The sequence below is a fragment of the Artemia franciscana genome, unplaced genomic scaffold, assembly GCF_032884065.1.
Source record: "Artemia franciscana unplaced genomic scaffold, ASM3288406v1 PGA_scaffold_56, whole genome shotgun sequence".
NCBI classification, from domain to species: Eukaryota; Metazoa; Arthropoda; class Branchiopoda; order Anostraca; family Artemiidae; genus Artemia; species Artemia franciscana.
Window position 1 is genome coordinate 347,097 of NW_027062696.1, and position 23,636 is coordinate 370,732.

General features: G+C 35.1%; 1 protein-coding gene across 1 annotated transcript in view; it reads left to right on the forward strand.

Moving 5' to 3' along the window:
• LOC136042025 (uncharacterized) overlaps nucleotides 1–23,636 on the forward strand; it is a 118,820-nt gene that overhangs the window by 2,307 nt on the left and 92,877 nt on the right. The window contains exon 2 of the mRNA XM_065726881.1: nucleotides 17,506–17,617. The gene's annotated coding sequence lies outside the window, so the exon portion shown is untranslated. The remainder of the gene's footprint in view (nucleotides 1–17,505; nucleotides 17,618–23,636) is intronic.

A 23,636-nucleotide genomic window follows, 5' to 3' on the forward strand; every position in this document is an offset into this window, starting at 1 on the left:
TTTTTTTTTTCAATATTTTCTTTTTCCAAATAATCTTTGTTCTCTGGTGACATTTGTGTTCCTTCCTAAGTGGCTAGCACTCTAGGTTGAGAATCCCTTATCCAAAGGGCACAGGTTTAATTCTTTGCATTAGCAGTTTATTTGGTTTGGGACAAAGGTCAGTGATGTGACTCTGTAAGTTCAGCCAGAATTGGCCCAAACTTAACAGGTTACATAGAGAAATCTGGGGTCAGTAAGCAGGGAGGGCATGCAAAAGCATAGGATGACTGGCCCCTAGCTTCCTATTGCACTTCCTGGCTAAAGGACCACCTGGTCCTTTACTGGGCTTCTGATTTAGCCATAGAAGCTTTCTTTTAAACCCATTAAATAGAAGTACAAAGGAAGAAATGCCAGTAAGGTGGTCCTTCCTTTTCAATGAATTGTTGATGTACAGACAAATGTAGGTCATAAGAGGTGGCTGGTGAATGTTTTGCAAGGTTTAAAAATTTAGGCCAATTGCTGAGGTTGGCAATTGAGCACAAAAGTAAAATTTTGTGAATGGTTTTTCTTTGTGAATGTTATATTTCTGTAATGTCAAGCATTTTAAAGTTAATCTTCATTGTTTTGTTTTAATTGCCATGGCCCTAGGACTTTAGTGTATTAAAACCTACTTATGTTCATCCATTTTCTTTTAAACAGAGAGGAGTTCTATGTTTCCTAGCTTCAATAAATTTTTATGCAATTTTGAGACCAGGGTTATGAAGTAGGTCAAAACTTGCAAATGGAACTGTGGTATGACTAATTAATTTGTAAGATATGTATATCAGTTTAAAGATTAAAAAATTATGTAGAAAACAAATAAGACAAATAAATAAAAGTATCCCTTTACAACCATTTAATGAAGTGTAACAAATGTAGATCATCCCTAAGATTGAAATGAACAAAGCTTCAATTATGAATCTGTTTTCTTTAAACTGACTGAAGGGGCAAACCTCCAAGCTATGACAAATTCAATCTCACTTTTGGTCTCTTTCCTTTTCAATGGGAACTTTCTTCGGATTTTTTTTTCAACCAAGTAAAAACAGTAGGGACAGGATCAGGTATAAGTGACCTTTGACTTAGCCTACATGCACAGGGGAAAATCCTGCAGCTATACTAATAATTGGCAAATTTTTGTTGTTCTTATTTTTGATTTACAAATAAAGTGAACATACCCCTTGATGCCTTTTTATTTTCTTTACAAACATAATAAGTGCTTCAATTGCAAGCTTTTGAGCTCTTGAAAATGACCAAAATATACCCGAATAGTTTTTGGGTATAAAAAAGCTTAAAACATTGGTCTCAAACTTACTGTTTCATTATTAATGAAACAACAGCTGGTTCAAATATATTGAACTAGCAATATTTGTAAAAAACATACAAAAAGGCATCAAGTGATATATTCACTTTATTTGTAAGTCAAAATATGAACAACAAAAAATTAACCCCTAACATTCCCCTAAAATTTACCCCAGCTGCTTCAATTAATAGGTACTAGGGTTGAGGGATAGATTGGCAGAATCAATAGAAAATATGTAATTTCAGCTATAGATTTCCATATTAGGAGGGTTGGGGCTAAAGTAGAGCAGGACTGCATGTAGAATGTGTTAGCTATAGTTAATATGCAACTTACAAGGAATCATCTTTTTTAACAGATTTTCTTCTATAGGTCTACAGGTTCTTCTCTTGGCTTATACCACATCAAGCATTATATAACCAGAGAAGAATAAGTAGCAAAAATCTATATATACATAAGCACATGTTATTTAACAATGACTTCTCTAGTGCTTAACTATGACCCCTTAGTAATATTGACAAGAAATGAGTAACAGAAAAAGTGAAATTTAGTGTAAATGACAATCAGGAACTGGATACTGGCTCAAGGGGGCCAAAAAAGGGCTATATAATTGGAGTTCAAAGAAGGCGGTGATTTTTTAGCAAAAAAAAAAAAACACTTCCCTGGCTAATTTTGGACTTTAAATTGATTAGCCTACTGAAATTTTCCTATCCTATGCAATTGAAATATTTTTCCCTTTTCAGAGCATTAAGACAATTTATCACAATAAAAAATATCCAAAGCATCTTGAATGGAATGACTAAAAAAAGGCAAATGACAACCACAATTTGCAATCTTACAATTAAACCTCTGGCCACACAAACTGTATTAGGGTACCAAGCTCTGAAATAATTGCTGAAGGTGTATTTGCCTGTAAAATTAGAAACATGCCCAAAGCCCCAGCCTCTTCCTTGTCAGAACTTCGCATAGCATTAAAGCAATAATATAGGCTATTTTACATGTGAAAAATGTTGTTATTCTCTTAGTTATTTGTGCTGTTTCAAGTGACACATGGCCAGATAAGTATTTGTTATTATCTTTTGGGGGTTAAACCCCGATAAGTGGAAATCCCGTTGGACAAGTAAAAGAAAACAGGGGAGGATATTTATCATGAGTGATAAGAATGATATTTAAGGCTTAGCAGGTTAATCAATGCCATACCTCTGATTAATTGACTGAGCTACATATAAATATTTGGCAGTCCTAATTCAAAGCATGTCTCATCTCAAGCCATATTTGCTACGATTTTCGACTTTGTTTAGTTGGCTGGCTTTGCTTAGCCAGGCTGTCACGAAATGAAAACAAATCATTAGATTCTTGAAAAAAAATCTCTAAATCAGCAGAATATTACTAGATTCTTAAGAAAAACCACTAAATTAGTAACAAAATCACTAAAATAATTATTAGTCACTTCGATAGACAACATGATTTTGCATTGAAAAATCGTCATCTTTAGTAGCGTTTTAGGCTTTTGCCACTTTTTTATCAATATAATTAACTTGTTTCTTTTTAATGTTCAAAACAGGGCACCGATCGAGATTGGCGAAAGAATACCCCTAATATTTTGAAAAATAGATTAATTTTGGTTAAAAAAAAACAATTCTTTTTCAAAAATACCTTTTTGTGCCCTTGTAAAAAGAGAATAAAATATCCTCGCCCATATCTCCTATAATTGGCTCTCTTAGATTATTTCTCTGATCTGTTAATGTTGGCATGGCTAGAGGTGGTTTATCTTAAATCTTTACTTTTTCTTTGTAGAAACTTCTGCTTATCCATTTAAATCTTACACATCTAGAAATTATTTCAGTTTTCTTTTAGTTCAGTTGGCATACTTACTGGAACTCTAGCGAAGATTTTAAAAAATATCAATGAAATTGATAAGAAAATAAATTACATATCGTTATCTATTTCTCTCAGTGTTATCCAAAATTTCCACAAAAAATTAACAACGTTGCTTTCAAACCCAAATTAACTCTAAGATCTTTACTAAGTTCAAGCAAAGATGTAATTCCAAAAAACGTACAGAGTGGTGTAAATAGAATACCTTATTCTTTTGAAAAATATTATTTTGGGAGAAATCAGCCAAATTTAGAAAATAATCTCCAATAGCACAAAATTGCAATATACAAATCCTTAAGGTACGATTTAGAAAAAAAAGAAAATCAGAAACATCCGATTTACCAGTTGTGGAACATCTGTTTGATCTTCTATTGTTTTTTTTTTGTTTCATGAAGCACAATCAATTATTAATTGTATGGGGCGATTATAAAGTCTTTGTGAAATTACAGAAATTAAGTAAAAAAGTATCTACTGAGTTTGTACAAACAGAGACAAATGTGAATATTGTGATTAAATTCAATTTATAATTGAATCACCGTCTGCTTGCTATTACCCGTAGATTTCAATTTTCTATTCGGCATCTATGCCCCATGCATTGAATTGTTTACCTACGACTTTGAGAATCATGGCAATTTTCGTAAATTCCGGCGGGAATTAAAGCTATTTTGCCTTAATATTTATAGTTTTAATAGTTGAGTGGACCTCAAGTGGAGACAAGATATTGTTTTTTTTTAGGCGATACTGGTCAAGTGGTTTTAGTTTCTTTTTCTTTTGTCTTTTTTGAAGTGTAATCCCGTATCCATCAAAATGCAGGGTATTGAATATTTTTTTCTTTTATTATCCTTTTTTTCTTTTTCTTTCTTTTTTCATTTTTCTCTCCTTTTTTGTGAAGTTTTGTTTGTATGTGTACTGGGGTTGTAAGTCCAAACAAGCTTTGCTTCGGGCCATTTACTTGATTTGTTATGTTTATATATATTAACAGACCCATCTTTCTCTCAATAATTTAGTTAAAAAAAAAGGCAAAAACCTTATATACTTTAATAGTAAAGAAGATCAAGAAATTTTAGAGGAAATTCTTATAAGTTTAACCTTAGAATGTAAGATAAAATAAACTTCAAAGTCAATAAGCTTATTCAGCAATGCAAAAGATTCATTAAATTTATCAAAGATGATAGTTTCTTCGTCTGTAGTTTGTTTTTAATTAATTTAATTTAGAGCATACGTAAGATTTCCAAATAAAAAATACTTAATGCGAAAAAGATGGTCATAAGAACCTTGGAGGGGACCCACTCGATTAGAAACTGAAAATTCTAGTAATGTTTCTTAGAGCCAAAGTGATTGGAGGGAAACCATCCCCCCTCCTATGCCTTTCTTAGGCACACTCTCCCAAAGACATACGATCAAAGATTTGATAAATAGACATTTTGTTTATAGTAGTCTAAAAAGGACTGTACATGCTGGAAGTTGTCCATTGTTCACATGTAAGTTTTTCTATTGGGACTTTTACTCTCATATTATTGGAGGCAGTGATTTTTGAAGCTCGAATGATCATAGCTTCTTTTAGTCACAAAAAGAGGCAAAAAAGAAAAGCTATTTTAGCCGCAAAGTCATTTTTCAGGTCAGATCATTATTCTTGTTGCATGTTGTTGCGTCTTGTTACTAACTGAGTCACTAGCTGAGTCTAAGTACTAACTGAGTCACCCTATCAATACGGTTTACATCCAGACCACTCAGCGTGTCCCCAGGTGGCGGATAGGGGAACACAATACAGATGTGTAGGATACCTCCGAGGAGTTGGAGATGTGATCAAAGGATGTACCAAGTCCCTGAGGGTCCAAAATTGAAACTGGGGCACCCTGATCCCGGGGTTATAAATACAGGTGGAGAAGAAGATCGGCCCCTGTGATGTACACTGTATAGTGCCCATCGGTGTGTGGACATGTCCTAACGTTCAAACACCTTTCCCCAGCAATGAAAAATGTGCACACCACCGAAGGGGAGGATCCCTTTCTGGAGGGACAACTTTGAAGAGCAGATGGTCCAGCTCTATGGACAATGACCTATTCTAAGAGTTCTGTATGTGATTGGGGTTAAAAAATATTGTCAGACACTCCAACGATGGACTTAAAGACAACATGGGCAAGTTCGACCATGGTCGGCAAAACCAAAGGGGGGAAGTAATCAATTTCAATTCAGTTTATTTTTGACCCGTCAACAAAACAAAAGAGGGTGTGTAGCCCTAATGACAGAGTAAGAGAAAAAAAAATAAAAAGAGAAAATAAACAATCAATGCAAAGAGATATTACAATCAACAAAAACAAAAATAACTGCATACTATACGAAGAGGGAAGACCACTGGTGGTTGAGTTTTCTAGCGGAGGATCTGAAATCTTCCATTCTTTTATTAATAATGTTTGCAGGCAGAATCAATTTAAATTTTTGTACCAGAGAAGAATTACTGGTACAAGGAGGCAGATGCAGCAGATACTTGCCGAATTCAGAATAAATCTGGTTAATTTTTATTTTATTTGAAGCAGAAAGAATTTCCAAATGGGGGACATAGCAAGAAGATGGGACACAGTTAGACTGTTGTAAAGTTTGGAAAGGTGAAACTGACTAAGATTTATGATATTAGATGCAAGCAAAGCATATGCAGTTCGAGTCTTTTTAGCTAGGTTTTGAATTACAAGCTTAATGGTTTCTTTAATACTTCTTCCAATGGGCATACCAAGATAGATAAGGTTATCAGAAAGCGGAATAGATGTTTGAGAAAGTTCAAGTTGCATGTCAGGTTACCCTTAAGATTGAAAGCAATTGTTAACAGTTTTATCAACATTAAAATTCAGACCGATTTGCTGATATTGATGCTGGAGTTTAGAACAAGTTCTCTAACTTCCCAAAAAGGTATGAATTAGATTCAAAATATCATCAGCGTAGGCAAATAGAGAAACGTCGATTACATTATAAATACACGTGCACTCGACAGAGCATTGGGCAGCAGAAACTGAGTTATTAAAAAGAGCAGGGGAAATTAAACCACCCTGTCTGACACCCTTAAAGATATTGAAAAGACCCGAACCCCCTTTCATTTTAGCTTTAATATGATTATTAAATAAAAAAAAACAAGCTTTTTTTTTTAACTGAAAGCAAGGAGCGATATTAAAACGAATAGAAATTACTTCGTATATGAAAGGGGCTGCTTCCTCATCAACGCCCCGCTCTTTATGCTGAAGTTTGAATCTTTCTCTCAACTCTTCTTTTTAAAACAGTAAAAAACTTTAGCGTAAAGAGCGGGGCGTTGATGAAGAAGCAGCCCCTTTCATATACGAAGTAATTTCTGTTCGTTTTAAGTTTTAATGTCTCTCCTTGCTTTCAGTTAAAAAAAACTTGTTTGTTTTAAAACGGAATTTGCATATTTTTTTCCTTATCTAAATGGCTTTCTCATAGTTTTGATCAAATGATTTTGAGAAAAAAGGAGCGGGAGAGGAAGCCTAGTTACCCTCCAATTTTTTGATTACTTAAAAAGACAACTAGAACTTTTAATTTTTTACGAATGTTGTTATTAGTAAAAGATATACGTAACTTATAAATTAGCTTACGTAACAAACTTTTGTATTCTCATGTTTTCATTACATATATGAGGGGGTTCACCCCCTCGTCATTACCTCGCTCTTTACACTAAAGCTTAAATCTTGTCCCAGTTCATTAAGAATGACCCCTGAATCACAAAAGCCGTAGAATAAATAGTTGAAATTACTAAAAATACTTTAGCGTAAAGAGCGAGGTATTAGGAGGAGGTGAGCCCCAAATATGCGTAATAATTTCTGTTCGTTTCTAGTTTTAATATCGCTCCTTGCTTTCAGTTAAAAAAACTTGTTCTTTTTATTTAATTTCTGAACGTTTTTGAATCAATGCACGTTTTGATTTTGGCTCTCGGCAGAGGAATAATTAACACGGAATATGCATATTTTTTTTGTCTAAATGGCTTTCTCATAGTTTTGATCGAATGATTTTGAGAAAAAAGGAGCAGGGGAGGAAGCCTAGTTACCCTCCAATTTTCTGATTACTTAAAAAGACAACTAGAACTTTTAATTTTTTACGAATGTGTTTATTAGTAAAAAATATACGTAACTTATAAATTAGCTTACGTAACAAAATTTTGTATTCTCATGTTTTTATTACATATATGAGGGGGTTCGACCCCTCGTCATTACCTCGCTCTTTACTCTAAAGCTTAAATTTTGTCCCAATTCATTAAGAATGACCCTTGAATCACAAAAGCCGTAGAATAAATGGTTGAAATTAATAAAAAATACTTTAGCGTAAAGAGGGAGGTATTAGGAGGAGGTGAGCCCCTCATATGCGTAATAATTTCTATTCGTTTTAAGTTTTAATGCTCCTCCTTACTTCCAGTTGAAAAAACTTTTTCATATTTATTTTTTCATTGTTTTTTTTTTAAATAATGCTATAAAATCCTTTGCTCCCTTCATGGAAATTTTCTTCCCCCATGAAAAATTCCTCGGTGGAAAGTTCCCCCAACATATCCCCCTCTTCTCAACCCCTCTCCCAACCAAAAAATCCCCCTGAAAACGTCTGTACAGTTCCCAATAACCATTACTATATGTAAGCACTGGTCAAAGTTTGTAACTTGTATCCCCTCCCACGTGGACTGTGGGGGAGTAAGTCGTCTCCAAAGACATAGTTATAAGGTTTTTCGACTACGCTAGATAAAATGGCTGTCTCAGAATTTTGATCCGTTGACTTTGGGAAAATAATTAGCGTGGGAGGGGGCCTAGGTGCCCTTCAATTTTTTTGGCCACTTAAAAAGGGCTCTAGAACTTTTTATTTCCGTTAGAATGAGCCCTCTCGCAACGTTCTAGGACCACTGGGTCGATACGATCACCCCTGGAAAAAACAACAACAAACAAACAAATAAACACGCATCCGTGATCTGCCTTCTGGCAAAAATACAAAATTCCACATTTTTGTAGATAGGAGCTTGAAATTTCTACAATATGGTTCTCTGATACGCTGAATCTGATATTCTATGACTTCTAGGGTGTGTTTCCTCCTATTTCTAAAATGAGGCAAATTTTCTCAGGCTCGTAATTTTTGATGAGTAAGACTAAACTTGATGAAACTTATATATTTAAAATCAGCATTAAAATGTGATTCTTTTGATGTAGCTATTGGTATCAAAATCCCATTTTTTTTGAGTTTTGGTTACTATTGAGCCGGGTCGCTCCTTACTACAGTTCGTTACCACGAACTTTTTGATACATATAACGGAGACAATTAATAACAGAAGGATCAACCCCTCTTTTTATAGTTTCTGACAAAATCTGGGCAAATATACACGCATCGAATGCTCTAGCTATGTCAAGTGCGAAAAGAACATGGAAATCACGAGATCCTTCGACATCAGCTAGAACATTAAAAAGGTCGTAACAAGCGTGCTCTCGACTTAATTCTCTCTGGAAACCAAACTGATGCGGAGGAGCATAACACTTTAAACGAGTATTTATAACACTTTGACAAAAATTTTAAACGAGGCACACGAAACGGTTCTAGGGCGGCATGATTGACAATCTTCAAGATCTCTTTTTCTATTTTTGGAAATCGGAGTGGTCTGGCCAATGCAAAACTGTTGTGGCACCACACCTGGAAAAACTGACATTTGAAACAACAGTGAGAGGTGCTGCACAAGCAAATCACTAGTATTTTCAAAATATTTAGCAGAGACCAAATCAACACCAGCGGATGTTTTTTTCTTGATCTTTCTTAAAACGCAGTTTACATCAGAAGTAGTAAATGCTGCCAAGCTCTTTTTAAAATTTAGTTTCTGTCTACAGATCAGGTGACAAAAATTCAGTTTTGTAATAATCAATCCACTTAATTTCAGAAATATTACAAGTAGAGGTCCGCTCGGAACGTTTAAGACTTTTCTACAAAAGAGAAGAGCCACTCGCTATGTTGTCTACGTTTTTTTTGTATCAGCATGATTTTGTGGTTCTTAAGAGCTCTTGCAGATTTTCTTTTTGTTCTTAAACGTAAATTGTTTACTATGCCAGAATGCGGTCTATCACATTCATTCCAAATTTGGAGCCATAGCTTAGCTGATTCACATACTGAAACAAAATTTGAGTTTTTTGACCAATCAGCCACTTCTGTTTTTCTGCAAACACGTCTAGTTGGAAACGCAATACATCGAAGTGATTGGTTCATTTCCGCAAGATAACTGGTAATCTGAATGTCAATCTGACGCTCACTAAGATAAGAACTACAGTCCTGGCTAAGGAGATGGAATGCTTCCTTGATTTTATTAAGAGGCAAGTCACACTAACATAAATAACTGGCTATTAGTGCGGCTCCAATCTTGTATATCGAACCATTTTTTGAAGTTAGAAGTTTTGGTAGTATTTATGCACTCAATATATACACAGATTGGAAGTTGGTCAAAGCAAAAGCCTTCATGCAAGACTGTGGCTTGGTCCAAGGGAAAAGAAGAGACAATATGATCAAGGTTCGACGTTGAGGAACTAGTGCCTATATAAGTAAAATTTTCATCTTTTTCAACTAGAGAGTAAAATGGTGGAATGGAGCTCCAGAGCAACTGACTCCTTGGGAGGGTTTTGTTTGTCAAGTCACAATTAAAGTCACCAATGATTATAACGCGTGAGTCAAATGACTTCTCCAATTTCTTGATGAGTTGGCACACTTTTTTGCAAGCACTTAGATACTTTGAATCAGAGTTTTAATTGCGGTAATTCATCGGGAGATAAATGTTTATTATCACAGTATCCAGGCATGTTACTGCAAGAATAGGATCCTCAGATTCAATCTGATTACATGTCAAAGCAGTCAGAATGGCAAAGTCACCTAAGGGGCGTCCACGTGTTGCAGTATATAATGCTGGGGAGAAAAATACAAAGCAATTAGGCGGAATTTTAGAAGTTCTTTTTTATCTGTTTAAAGGAAATGTTCTTGAAGACATAACATATATTTTTTGAGTAACTGGGTCAAAATTGGAATTGTATCATCGACTTTGTCATTTATATTCCATGATACAACTGATATAGGGCGCGTCAATGTCTTGGGATCTGCTTTAATAGGGATTCAGCCACATGGCACTTACAGCTGTAGCATGGGTGACTGGAGGACTTGCAAAGAGCACATTTTGTTGGTTTCTTACAGGGATCGTCTTTCGAGCTGGAATGTCCCCCTCCACCACAGACTGAGAAAACGCAGGAGTTCTTACAAGAGGCGGATACATGGCCAAACTGATGGCAGTTATAGTATCGGGGTGGGAGGAATTTGTATTCTTCGATTGATATACACTTGTAACTAATTACAATGGGGGAGCGCATTGCATTGAGTAAATGCTGTTTGTTTTCAAATTTTAGCTTATATGAGTAGATTGTGCCAATCTTGACCGCCAAAACGCAGTTTCACCTTAGCAAAAACATCTTCAGAGCAAAAGTCAGCTGGAAGTCGACGCACAATTCCGTAATAAGCTAGGGATTTTACTTTTGCACTGAGGGAGGAATCAGATGTCGAAATGGCTTGAGCTATAGAATTAGAGGCGTTCTTGCTATCTACGATTACCGGCCAGAGAGATTTAAAAGGATTCGGTTTGATGAAGCTAGCAGCATCGTTGCCACAAACCTTTTTCAAATATTCTTTCCGAGCTGCCACATATGTTACCTCTTTGGGAGGGTTTTTCAAAACAACTGTATAGGAGGGACTCGGAGATATAGACGTGGAGTCATTTCTACTAAACCCACTAACGCTAGCAGAAATGGATCGACCTGACTCGACAAAGTTGTCAAACTTAACAACCAGCTCATTCACTTTTTAGTTAAAGTAGCGCTAATCTCACCAGCAATTTCTGGAACCTCATCAGGTTCGAAAATAACATATCTTGGGAGACTAATTTTCTTTCCATCGCATTGTTCACTAGCTTTTACGGTGTCTACCACGTTGTCAGCAGGGTTTTCTTCTGGATGTCACACAAGTTGCTAAGTTAGTATTAGTCCACACTAGCTCCTTAGCTTAGGCCGTACAAGAGTACGGCTGGTACTGCGACACTTCTATACCGTTCCCGTTCCTGTTCCCTTCTGCAAAATCATAACTCTGTCTCTTTTTTCACCTTTTACTCTCTTTTTCCTCTTTTCTCTCTTTTTTCTTCTGAAATATTAATCAGCTTTCAATTTAATTCCTTTGTTATCTATTTATCCAGCATTGGAATTGAAGTAAACCAGTGCGACAAGTTTTAATCAAAACCGATCTTTTGCCAAATATTGCAAGATCTATCTAGCTTCACTGGGATTAAAATTCATTATCCATAAAGTTCACTAAGAAAGCTTATTCGTTTGATAATGTCAATAAATATCCATTAACTATGTCAATAAATATGTCAATAACTATAATAGAGAATTAGCGAAAGTCAATTGGAGATCCCCTGACGGTCACCCTGCAAACATGATCGACAAAATCCTTGTCCACAAGCATTGGCAATCATCAGTATTGAACACAGTTTCCACAGCCGGTGATGACTTTGACTCGGCCCATTTCTGGTCATGTCTGCGCTCTGTATGCGTATTCGGAAGCAACAGCAGTTTCAGAAAAACTTAATAAGGTATTATGTCGATCTGTTACAAACATAGAAAAATATAGACATATAACAGCGCTCACAAATAAATTGTCGAGTGTCCAACCACTGACAGCTTCAACAACCGAAGATATCGACCATTGGTCGACGAAAGCGCATCTGTTAGTAGAGAAACTGCTAGGGAAATTCTAGAAATTCAGACTCACTCGGATAAACCTTGGATCATCCCCAAAATCATTGATCTCCGTGGGTAGAAGTGCACTCATGCTAATAGAGTAGAGCAACAGAATAAGGACGAGTACAAGAGGCTAAAACACCTAGTAGAAAAAAAATCCAGCAAGCTCTACGACAATATGTTAATGATAAATGTCGTGATGTGCTGCCTTCAGCTTTAAAAGAGAAGAAGACCCAATACAGCCACAAAGGCTGGATTGGACATAAGTCAATTTTGTGAAGTAATTAAGTAAGTAATGCACTGAGTGTCAAAAGGGCGTATCAGCAATATCTCAGGAACGACTGAGGGTATTAAGCGGAAAGTTTAGGAATATATTGAGCGGGACGTTTTAGAGTGACCGGACGGCAGCCATAACCCCTTGCTATTTATAGATGCCCCGCCTTGGCACTGATAGTAGTTTTGAGAAGCCATCTTTTTCAAAATAGTCAATAGGTATAACAATAATGCCTCCAGGGATGCCATGTCCCCGAAAACCCCCAATATGTGGAACGATTAAGATTATTAGCTTGAAATTATCAGGGTCATTACTACTGTTACTGCTACTGTGACTACAACTCCGATGACTTATGACTGCGACCACATGCGGTTGAAACTATGACTACTTGTGGCTGTGACTAAGATTACTTGTGACGGTTACTACTTGCAACTTTGACTGCTTGCGACTTCGAATGTGATTATTTGCGACTGCAACTACTGGTGACTGTGGCTGCCACTATTTGTGACAGCGACGTCTTATACTTGTGGGTACTCTCGGGAAATCTTGAGGGGACATTGAACAAAATCAAAACACTCTATGTGCTTGTTGATTCTCAAAAGGGCGCATCAGCAATATTTCTGGTTGATCTTGGTTGTGTCCAAAAAAGCTATGGTTACTAAAGTGAAATCTCAGGGAATGCTGTGGGGTAAGCTGAAATAAATCAAAAGACGATATGTGTATCCAGGTTATCAAAAGCGTTTATCCGAAGTATCTTAAAACGGTTATGAGTATTAACTTGCTACTTTCTGGGCCTCCACTACTACCACAACTGCTTATGGGGATACAACTGTGACTGGTGGCATGACTGTGACTACTTGCTATTGCGATAACTTGCGACTCTGATTGTGACTGCTTGCTAATGCGACTTCTTCTACTAGTAGAAGATTTCTGCCTTAGAGCTTATACAAATGTTCGAAAGCCTTTTGCGTCATGTGCGCTTTACTGAAAACAAAATATGTTACAAACATTTTTTTATATGTTTTCATCACCAAGGAAACCAAGAAATTACAGTTAAACAAAATCTTGAGATTTCTAGGAATGAACATCATTATATATTAAATAATCAGTTTTTTGCATTAGTTCTTTCCAGTCGTTTTGATTGTTATATTAATTCATTATTATTTTTATTTTGTTGACATTTTAAAAATTAAAGCTTACCGTTGAGAACACTTATAGTTTAAATAAAACTCAAATATAGTGATAGTTTAGGATTTACATACGAAGTAGCTGAAAAACATATATTTTAGTTCATTTTTTTATCGTTTCATCGTTGTAATTCATCGTTTTTGACAAATACGATAGATTTAAGTTCTAAATTAAGCTTTAATTAATCATTTGTTTCAATAATAGAAGGCATTCCAAATTCAAAATTAACTTAATGTTAATAAAATTAACAAGGAATTCCAACTAAACTGTGGTTTATTTTGCGCTTAATTCTTTTAAGGTTTTAATTCTGGTTATATTTTCACCAACTTCTTGGTATGTCCTAAGAAACAACCTTGAATAAAGTCATCCCAATTCCAAGGCTTTCAAGACCAACGATAACTTTCTATTTGTGAATACATAGATAATTTCCGAAAAAAGTTAGTATTCTAGCAATTTTTCCATGGTCCCTGAAATAGATTGGACAGATCATCCTTCCTTTGTTGCAGTGACAAAATATTAGCCATTTTTTTGGTTGGTGTTCAACAAACATAGCTCTTTTGACGTTACCAAGCCATTCTGATGTATTCAGTGCCCCATTGTGTTCAATTGAGGGATTTCAGAGGCTACTTCTCCCTGTTTGTTTAAAATCGCTATGAAGATATAATGAAAACTAAATTGGATCCTCTCCTTGGTGGTTTGTGTTTTGTAACAAATAGTTTATGATACATTACTGCCAAATGTTGAAGTTAGACGCTAAACTACATCTTTTGTTGAATGTTCTGAGCCTAGAATTATGGAAAAGAAAAAATATAATAACCAAAGAGCTCTTCAATTCTGAGAAATTTATTCAGTTTATCGACGAGAAAAGGAACTTCTGGAAGAGAGCGAGCCGGCAAGGGAATATAAAACTGATTGTGAAATATATTTTTGGGGAGTCCGAAAGAGCTTGAAAATTTGAAATGTCATTTTCCAGCAACGTTGGTCACTGGAACCTCGTAAGGGCGTTGAAAAAGAACACCGTCCAAGGCTTGGAATTGCGGTTTTATTTCCCCATCCCATAATTATGTGCATTAGCTGGTTTTTCAGCTAGAGAATTAATCGAAATTTTTACAAATTTGCTACCAAAACCTTTACCACAAAAACCATAGAAAGCTTGATTTTACTTGAATCTTACATCCTATAAAACTATTAAATGTAGTTGTTGAAAAGAAGTTTTTAGACGAGGGCTGGTTTCTCTTCAATCCCTCTTTGACTCATAAAAAATGAGCAACGAATAAATAAACAGTGAAGCCATGTATCTCTTTGCTTAGATCGGATTACCATGTATCAAATGCTATTGCGCTGCTTATGATTGGATTATCAATACAAATTTTTAATTTTTGCATTAGTTTTTATGGCACTTGGTATTATCCAAGTGACATATAGCAATCGCCAATTCTGTCGGTCCCGGTTTTGCTACTTTAGGCACTTCCAGGTAAGCTAGGACGATGAAATTTGGCTGGCGTATCAGGGACGGGACCAGCTTAAATTAGAAATAGTCGTTTTCCCAATTTGACCATTTGGGGGGGGGGAGTGGGGGGCCGTTTAATTCGTAACAAATAGAAAAATGAAGTATTTTTAACTTATGAGCGGGTGATGGGATCTTAATGAAATTTGATGTTTGGAATGATATTGTGTCTCAGAGCTCTTATTCTAAATCCCGACCGGATCTAATGACATTGGGGGTAGTTGGAGGGGGGGGAACCTAAAATCTTGGAAAACACTTAGAGTGGAGGGATGGGAATGAAACTTGATGGGAAAAATAAGCACAAGTCCCAGATACATGATTGACATAATCGTAACGGATCTGCTCTCTTTGGGGTAGTTGGGGGGGGGGGGGTAATTCTGAAAAATTAGAAAAAATGAGGTATTTTTAACTTACGAACGGGTGATCGGATCTCAATGAAATTTGATGTTTAGAAGGATATCGTGTCTTAGAGCTCTTATTTTAAAGCTTGACCGGATGTGGTGACATTGGGGGGGAGTTGGGAGGGGGAAACCTAAAACTTGGAAAACACTTAGAGTGGAGGGATCGGGATGAAACTTGGTGGGAAAAATAAACACAAGTCCTAGATACATGATTGACATAAACGGAACGGATCCGCTCTCTTTGGGGTAGTTGGGGGGGGGGGGGGGTATTTCTGAAAAATTAGAAAAAATGAGGTATTTTTAACTTACGAACGAGTGATCGGATCTCAATGAAATTTGATATTTAGAAGGATATCGTGGCTCAGAGCTCTTATTTTAAACCCGACCGGATCTGGTGACATTGGGAGGGGCGAACCTAAAACTTGGAAAACACTTAGAGTGGAGGGATCGGGATGAAATTTTGTGGGAAAAATAAGCACAAGTCCTGGATATATGATTGACACAAACGGAACGGATCCGCTCTCTGTGGGGTAGTTGGGGGAGGGGTTAATTCTGAAAAATCAGAAAAAATGAGGTATTTTTAACTTACGAACAGGTGATCGGATCTCAATGAAATTTGATATTTAGAAGGATATCGTGTCTCAAAGCAATTATTTTAAATCCTGACCGGATCTGCTGACATTGGGGGAAGTTTGGGATGGGGGAGCCTAAAATCATGGAAAACGCTTAGATTGGAGGGATCGGGATGAAACTTGGGGGGAAAATAATCAGAAGTCTTACATACTTGATTTACATAATTGGAACGGATCCGCTCTCTTGGGGGGGGGGGGTTAATTCTGAAAAATAAGAAAAAATGACGTATTTTTAACTTACGAAGGAGTGATCGGATCTTCATGAAACTTCATATTTAGAAGGACCTCGTAACTCAGATCTCTTATTTTAAATCTCAACCGGATCAAGCGTAATTGGGGGGGGGAGCAGTTGGGGGGACTGGAAATCTTAGAAAATACTTAAAGCGGTGAGATCAGGATGAAACTGGATGTGAATAATAGAAACCTGTCTAAGATACGTGACTGACATAACCGGACCAGATCTGCTCTCTTTGGTGGAATTGGGGGGGGGGGGGTAATTTTGAAAACTGAGGTATTTGTAACTTACGAAAGGGTGACCAGATCTTAATGAAATTTGATATTTAGAAGGATCTTGTGCTTTAAAGTTCTAATTTTAAATTCCGACCAGATCCTGTGACATTGGGGGTAGTTGGAGGGGGAAACCGGAATCTTTGGAGAACGTGAAAATTGGGGTATTTTTATCTTACGAATAGATGATCGGATATTAATGAAATTTGATTTTTAGAAGGGATTCATGTCTCAGAGCTCTTATTTCAAATCCCGACCAGATCTTTTGACATTGGGGGGAGTTGGAGGGGGAAATCTTGGAAAAACACTTGGAGTAGAGGAATCGGGATGAAGCTTGGTGGATAGAATAAACAAATGTCCTTGATACGTGATTGACAGAATCGTACTGGATTCGCTCTCTTTGGGGGGAGGGGTTCAGTGATTTGGCGAGTTTGGTGCTTCTGGACGTGCTAGGACGATGAAAATTGGTAGGCGTGTCAGGGAGCTGCACAATTTGACTTGATAAAGTCGTTTTCCCAGATTCGACCATCTGGGGGGCTAAAGGGAGAGGAAAAAATAGAAAAAATTAGGTATTTATAACTTACGAGTGGGTGATCGGATCTTGATGAATTTTGATATTTAGAAGGACATCGTGACTCAGAGCTCTTATTTTAAATCCTGACCGGCATTAAGCCTCTTATTTTCCTTTTTAAATCAATCTATTGATTCATAGAATTTTGTTAGAGCTCATACCATATGATCTCTTGGCTCTTAGCTCTTCTCGCCTCGTCACAAGTGCCATATGAGCTCTTAGCTCTTGTTCTCTCACCCGCCACTTTCAAGCTACAGCTGACGTAGAAGCCATCTAGAACAAAGATTGGTCAAGAAAGTTTCACCATGCGGGAAGAAGTTCCTGTTGTCCTTCTACAGATTGCTGTCAAGTACAGAATAATGCAAATTTCGGAAGAAAGTAAGACTTCCGTAAATTAAAGATTTTAGTTTGTCCTTTCCCATTATTTATTCAATTCCTTCTTTCAGATGGTTTTCTCCAGTTTTGTTCTCTATTACGTTCGTGTTAAAATATTTCCCTTCACTATCAAGTAGTGAAGTGAGGTGAAGCATAGTAGGAGAATATTGTCTTCACTATCAAGTAAGGTCCATTACAATACTAGTGGAATGTTGTTTGTACAAGGAATACAATGTTCCCCACTCACTGCAAGGGAAACAGACTTCCTTTATTGTGTAGAATTTTTGACACTTCATTTCTCTCCAAAACAGAAACCTGTCATTGAAACAAGATTGAACCTCCAGTTTGGAATCCCTCTAATTTTCCACTGGATCACTCGTATCACAGCTATATGAGAATCTCAAACTGACAAGCACACTTTGATTCGGTTTGAAAGAAAATGAGCAAAAGATGGTTTATTAAGTTTTTAGCTAGAAAAGGTTTTCTGTAAAAGTGAATATTTTGTTTAATTTGGGTTGATTTTTCGTATTATCAACTATTTTAAAACATAAAACTAGAACAGAAGTTGCAAATATCGTTCATTCCCATTCAGAAAATTAACAACGAATGATAAAAGTATAACATTTACTAAATGAGTCGGGACGATATCGTAACATTTAAAGGGAGCAGCAACTCTATAGGAGGGAGCGAAAAATTGAGTTATGAACATATTTGGACGGACGAGGAATATACATTGTTTTTGCGGCCTCTTGAAAATTTGCTAAGAGCCTTAATGTTAGGTTTTGCAAATGATGTTATACAACGTTAATGTATCCTATAAGCATTTCTTATGACATCATTTAAGCATTTTTTTTATGATTCCTTACATAGCATAAATAAGATTGTTGAGTTTGAAACGAATCAATTATTTTTAGTATATTTTTAAGTGAGCAATAATTGTGTATTTTTTTCGAAAACCGCTCAATATTTTTTCGGGGAAATTGATATCTTGGGATATTCTTGCCTAAAAAGCCGATCTAGATAGGTCAGAAGGCTGGGGAGATTCGTTAAGAGCCTTAATTTTTTTTCAAATAACATCATGTTCTATGTTAGTACATGATATAGGCATTTCCTTGTAACTTAGGCAATTCCTGTAACTCGTCCTTGTAACATGTCATGTATAACATAAATAAAATTGTAGAGTTTCCATCGCACCAATTGTTTATGCAAGGGGAATTAGGTATCTTGGGATATTCTCGCATAACACGACGATCTAGATAGGTCAGAAGTCTGAGAAAATTCGTTAAGAGCCGTAATTGTGGTTTTCACAATTGACGTCATGTACTATGTTAGTACATCACATAACCATTTCTTATGACATCATATAAGCACTAGTTGGTGGGGGCGCTTCATGCCCCCCCAAGCCCCTTCGCACGAGTAGGTCGTTACGCGCCATTGTAGTTGTGTCCCTGTGTCCCACCTGTGAATATATATATATATATATATATATATATATATATATATATATATATATATATATATATATATATATATATATATACTAGCTGTTGGGGTGGCGCTTTGCGCCACCCCAACACCTAGTTGGTGGGGGCGCTTCGCGCCCCCCCCAAGCCCCCCCGCGCGCGTAAGTCGTTACGCGCCATAATAGTTACGCGCCATTGTAGTTGTGTCCCTATGTCCCACCTGTGAATATAGATATATATATATATATATATATATATATATATATATATATATATATATATATATATATATATATATATATATATATATATATATATATATATATATATGGTTTTAACTACGTAAAACTTGCGAATATACAACATTCTTTGCTGTCCCATTGTCTTTGCATATAAATAGATTGTCAGGTTTACCGACTCTTGAACATGCAACATATAATGGTCCATGGGAAAATAATCTGTATTCAGATCTATACCTCATGATTCTAATGATTGCCCTTGAGCTTTGTTGATGGTGATTGCTAATCGACCATTCCCTGTCCCGGTGTCCCGGTCGTCATTTACATCCCCCTGTTTCCCCCGGTGTCCCCGTTGTAGTTGTGTCCCTGTGTCCCGGTCGTCATTTATATTCCCTGTGTCCCGGTCGTCATTTGTATCCCGGTGTACCGGTCTGTATATACATTCGTTTTTTAGTTTTGTTTTTCTCCTTTATTTTTTTCCTTTTTTTTTCTTTTTTAGTTTATTTAGATTTTTAGATTTTTTAGTTTTTTTATTAGTTTTTAGTTTTTTTTCTTTTTAGTTTTTTTGTAGTTTTTACCTTCTTTTTAGTTTTGTTAATTTTTTTTTTTACTTATGTCCTGGTCGTCATTTATACTCCCTGTGTCCCGGTGCTTTGTTGATTGCTAATCGAACATTCCTTTTGTCCTGGTCGCTTTCTCTTTGAGTGTCGTCATTTAGTTTTTTAGCTTTTTTACTTTTTTTATTAGTTTTTAGTTTTTTTGTAGTTTTTGCCTTTTTTTAGTTTTTTCAGTTTTTTTTTTAGTTTTTTATTGGTTTTTACCTTTATTTTAGCTTATTTTTCAGTTTTTTCCTTTTTTTTAGTTTTTTTTAGTTTTTAGTTTTTTTAGTTTTTTACCTTTTTTTAGTTTTTTTAGTTTTTTTAGTTTTTTAGCTTTTTTATTTTTTTTATTAGTTTTCAGTTTTTTTTGTAGTTTTTGCCTTTTTTTTAGTTTTTTTAGTTTTTTAGCTTTTTTATTAGTTTTTAGTTTTTTTTGTAGTTTTTGCCTTTTTTTAGTTTTTTTAGTTTTTTAGCTTTTTTATTTTTTTTATTAGTTTTTAGTTTTTTTTGTAGTTTTTGCCTTTTTTTAGTTTTTTCAGTTTTGACGTCACCTGATCCAGTTTTTTCAGGTGACGTCACCTGATCCACGATCCACAGATCCACAGACAACTTATTTTTATATATATAGATAGTTTTTTTTTTTTACTTATGTCCTGGTCGTCATTTATACTCCCTGTGTCCCGGTGCTTTGTTGATTGCTAATCGAACATTCCTTTTGTCCTGGTCGCTTTCTCTTTGAGTTTCGTCATTTATTTTTTTCTTTTTTAGTTCTTTTAGTTTTTACCTTTTTTAGTTTTTTTTAGTTTTTTAGATGAAAATTTTTTTTAGTTTTTTCCTTTTTTTCTTTTTAGTTTTTTATTGGTTTTTACCTTTATTTTAGCTTATTTTTCAGTTTTTTCCTTTTTTTTTAGTTTTTTTTATTTTTTATTTTTTTTAGTTTTTTAACCTTTTTTTAGTTTTTTTAGTTTTTTTAGTTTTTTAGCTTTTTTACTTTTTTTTATTAGTTTTTAGTTTTTTTTGTAGTTTTTGCCTTTTTTTAGTTTTTTCAGTTTTTTTTTTAGTTTTTTATTGGTTTTTACCTTTATTTTAGCTTATTTTTCAGTTTTTTCCTTTTTTTTTTTAGTTTTTTTTAGTTTTTAGTTTTTTTAGTTTTTTACCTTTTTTAGTTTTTTTAGTTTTTTTAGTTTTTTAGCTTTTTTATTTTTTTATTAGTTTTTAGTTTTTTTTTGTAGTTTTTGCCTTTTTTTAGTTTTTTTAGTTTTTTAGCTTTTTTATTAGTTTTTAGTTTTTTTTGTAGTTTTTGCCTTTTTTTAGTTTTTTTTAGTTTTTTAGCTTTTTTATTTTTTTTATTAGTTTTTAGTTTTTTTTGTAGTTTTTGCCTTTTTTTAGTTTTTTCAGTTTTGACGTCAACTGATCCAGTTTTTTCAGGTGACGTCACCTGATCCATCCACAGACAGACAGACAACTTATTTTTATATATATAGATATATATATATATATATATATATATATATATATATATATATATATATATATATGATATGTTTTTAACTACGTAAAACTTGCGAATATACAACGTTCTTTGCTGTCTCATTGTCTGTGCATATAAATAGATTCTCAGGTTTACCGACTCTTGAACATGCAACATATAATTGTCCATGGGAAAAACAATCCGTATTCAGGTCAATACCTCATTATTCTAATGATTGCCCATGAGCTTTGTTGATGGTGATTGCTAATCGAACATTCCCTGTGTCCCCGTCGTCATTCATATATCCCCCCTGTGCCCCCCGGCGTCCCCATTGTTTGCAATTACTATAAATGCCGATCCTTTGGAACTAACACCGGAACTATCAAACGTGATAATATGTGAAAATTGACCAACAGGACCATCACTTGTGACAACACTAATACGGGCAACTGAAGCAAAGGCCATTGCTAGATTGTCTGAAGTAACCAAAATCCAAAAACGTGTCAAAAGTGAAAATGAAGAGCAAAGATTCGGGCGATTAGAAGATATGCGAAAACGACAATTAGAGTGTGTCAAAAATAAAATGAAGAGCAAAGAAACACGCGGTTAGCAGACTTGAGACACCGAGCAAGTGAGCGAGTCAAAAATGGAAATGAAGAGCACATACACACGCGATTAGAAGACATGCGACACCGAGAATGTGGGCAAGGCAAACACGTAAAAAAACACATAATTTTACAAAGACACCACTTCTAACTAAAAGTCTATTTCGACGTCATGACATCAAGAAAAAGGCTCAAATTTACTGCGTTCAGAAGACAAGCGACAGTGAGAATCCATATATGGAAGCCTGCCACATGGCGAGTGCTGGGACTTGGCTGCGAGGCTGCCGGGCTCCTGGCACTATATTTATATCACACACACATATGTACATATATATACATATATATATATATATATATATATATCTATCTATATATATAAAAATAAGTTGTCTGTCTGTCTGTCTGTGGATCAGGTGACGTCATGTTTCTGTGTTGGCTGACGTCATGTTTTCGAATGACGAAACTACGAAATTACATTGGGACACAAATGACGACCAGGACACCGGCACATAGGGAATATAAATGACGACCGGGACACTCAAAGAGAAAGCGACCGGGACACAAGGAATGTTCAATTAGTAATCACCATCAACAAAACACCGTCAACAAACCATCACAAATGACGACCGGGACACAGGGAGTATAAATGACGACCAGGACATAAGTAAAAAAAAAACTAAAAAAAAGGTGAAAACTACAAAAAAACTAAAAAGAAAAAAACAAACTAAAAAATAAAAAAACTAAAAAAGCTAAAAAACTAAAAAAACTAAAAAATAAAAAAAAACTAAAAAAAAGGAAACAAAAAGAAAAATAAAGGAGAAAAACAAAACTAAAAAAATAAAAATAAATAAAAAACTAAAAAGAAAAAAGAAAAAAAAACTAAAAAAACTAAAAAATGTAAAAACCAAAAAAAAAAACTAAAAAAGCTAAAAAACTAAAAAAACTAAAAAATAAAAAAAAACTAAAAAAAAGGAAACAAAAAGAAAAATAAAGGAGAAAAACAAAACTAAAAAAATAAAAATAAATAAAAAACTAAAAAGAAAAAAGAAAAAAAAACTAAAAAAACTAAAAAATGTAAAAACCAAAAAAAAACTAAAAAGAAAAAAAGGGGAAAAATACAAAAATTTATTTCATCATTTACCATTTCAAAAACAAATGTATATACAGACTGGGACACCGGAATACAAATGACGACCGGGACACAGGGAATATAAATGACGACCGGGACACAGGGACACAACTACAACGGGGACGCCGGGGGGCACAGGGGGATATATAAATGACGATGGGGACACAGAGAATGTTCGATTAGCAATCACCATCAACAAAGCTCAAGGGCAATCATTAGAATCATGAGGTATAACTAAAAAAAACTAAAAAAAAGGCAGAAAACTAAAACCTAAAAAAAAAGATCAGTTCAAAAACGAATGTATATACAGACTGGGACACCGGGACACGAATGACGACCAGGACAGGTGGGAGGTGGGACATAGGGACACAACTACAATGGCGCGTAACTAATATGGCGCGTAACGACTTACGCGCGCGGGGGGGCTTGGGGGGGCGCGAAGCCCCCTACCAACTAGGTGTTGGGGTGGCGCGAAGCGCCACCCCAACAGCTAGTAATATATATATATATATATATATATATATATATATATATATATATATATATATATATATATATATATATATATATATATATATATAAGTTGTATGTTTGTTTGTTTGTACGCATATGACGTCATTATAAGTATATAAGGCTTTGTATATGACGTCATTATAAGTATATAAGGGGGTGATTCAAAGATAAATTTTAGTATAA